The sequence below is a fragment of the Elephantulus edwardii genome, unplaced genomic scaffold (genome assembly GCF_000299155.1).
Source record: "Elephantulus edwardii isolate Elephantulus edwardi_28Jun2011 unplaced genomic scaffold, EleEdw1.0 scaffold00152, whole genome shotgun sequence".
Taxonomy (NCBI): domain Eukaryota; kingdom Metazoa; phylum Chordata; class Mammalia; order Macroscelidea; family Macroscelididae; genus Elephantulus; species Elephantulus edwardii.
In genome coordinates this window covers 6,228,438-6,230,406 of record NW_006399902.1, presented here as the reverse complement: position 1 = coordinate 6,230,406, position 1,969 = coordinate 6,228,438, and the positions used below count along the sequence as shown (strand labels likewise).

Sequence of the window (1,969 nt, the reverse complement as noted above, 5' to 3'; positions counted from 1 at the left end):
CAATATACAGACAGAATCCTGACAAGACACTACCCTCCCAAGCATAACGTTGAAGACAAGGACCTTCCCCTTGAACCACCAGACAGACTAGAGAGTTGAGGAATCTGCCAGTGCCACTCCACAGACCAACGAGGTTAGTCAACTTTAGGAGAGAGGGCTGCTATCAGAACCTCAAGCCCGACAGAGAGTGCAGTTGCCTGCCAGGGGAAGGTGGTCTCTGGCTCCTGTGATTATTAGCTCCACAAAGGGCAATTGTGAACTTCAGAAAAGGAGGGCTCAGGGTGAAGAGATCCCCACCAAGCCAAAACTGAGAGGGTGGCTGGAATCAGGCTTTGTTCCCTTAATCCCAAACTACATAAGAAGAATGAAACTGTCTGCTGGGGGAAGGAGGTCTCTGGCTCCAATGCTCATCAGCTCCATCAAGGCCAATTCTAAACTTTAGAAGAGGTGGGAAGCTTTCAGGGGAGATTTCTGCAACGTTGCACAGCAATTCAAAGAGAAAGTGAAGAATCTTAGAAAAGGGGAGTTTTCCAACAGCACAAGCCTAGAAAGGAAATTGCATAGTGATTTGTCCTCCTTTATAAAGGGAACATTTTAAGTTGAGCTACGCCGACTCATCGGAGTCCAGCTTCCTCCCAGGTGGGACTTCGTCCCCACACTCGTCCCACAGACCCTCTGCAGATCTTTCAGTGCACTGATGGCCTGTGACAGACTCATGGCGGAGAGCGGCGAACTCGATCTCACCAGAGCCAAACAGAACACGTGAGTGTGGCTGGTCAAGGTTCCTAAATACTTGTCCCAGCAATGGGCAAAAGCCCCAGGAAGAGGCGAAGTTGGGAAACTGAGGATTGCCAAGAATCAAGGAAGGACAGAGGTGTCATTTACTTTGAATGAAGATCTTGCAAATATCCATGATATCGGCGGAAAACCAGCTTCAGTTAGTGACCTAGAGAACGTCCATTTGTCTTGCAGAGTGTTGGTGGACAGACTGTGTTTACTGAAAGCTCATCAGATAAACTTTCATTGGAAGGAATAGTGGTACAAAGAGCTGAATGCCGACCTGCTGCCAGTGAAAACTACATGAGATTAAGAAGATTGCACATAGAAGAATCTTCCAAGCCAGTAAGACTATCCCAGCAGCTGGACAAAGTTGTAACAACCACTTACAAACCTGTTGCTAACCATCAACACAATATTGAATATGAAAGGAAAAAGAAAGAAGACGGAAAACTAACTCGAGCTGATAAACGGCATGTTATAGATATGCTCTTTCCGCTTTTGAAAAGCATCAGTATTATAATCTGAAGGACTTGGAGAACATCACAAAGCAGCCTGTGCTATACCTGAAGGAAATCTTAAGAGAAATTGGTATTCATAATGTAAAAGGGACCCACAAAAATACATGGGAGCTAAAGCCAGAATACAGACATTACCAAGGAGAAGAGAAGAGTGACTGAGAAGAGAGCTAACACAGGACGGCTGGTGGTGCTCCCTTTCCACCGGGACCCTCCTGCGTGCCGTGCCGTGCTGTCACCTCATAGGAGTCTCTTCGTTTCTGTAGCTAAGTTTTTCCAACAGTAGTTCTTTTTTTGTTTGTTTTTTTTTATTAAATGTTATTAGTTTTAATGAACATTTACAGAGACTCTGAGTTTTCATTCATTCATTGTTGCACTGTTTTCTCTACCCTCCCCCGAGTTCGTTCTTCATTTTTTCTCCCCTTGAATGTCTGTTTTAATTGTCCAATTGCCACAGTACTTGTCAAAGCCAGTTCTGATTAATCTCCTTAGTCAGTGTGTGCTTTGCCATTCCCTCCCTGAGAGAGACTTCACCCTGATTCATAAGGAAAAGGGCATGGCGTATTCTCTTAGCTTCTTCCTGCTGAAAAGGGACGCTGTAGGTTTCAGGGTGAAGATCTTCTCTCACTACTCTAAAGGGCCCCTTTGGCAGTAGGAAACACATAGACTATTAT

General features: G+C 45.0%; 1 pseudogene; it reads left to right on the top strand.

The window, feature by feature from the left end:
• The first annotated feature begins 715 nt into the window (after positions 1-715).
• Positions 716-1,457, top strand: LOC102871809 (annotated as a pseudogene).
• The last annotated feature ends 512 nt before the right edge of the window (positions 1,458-1,969 follow it).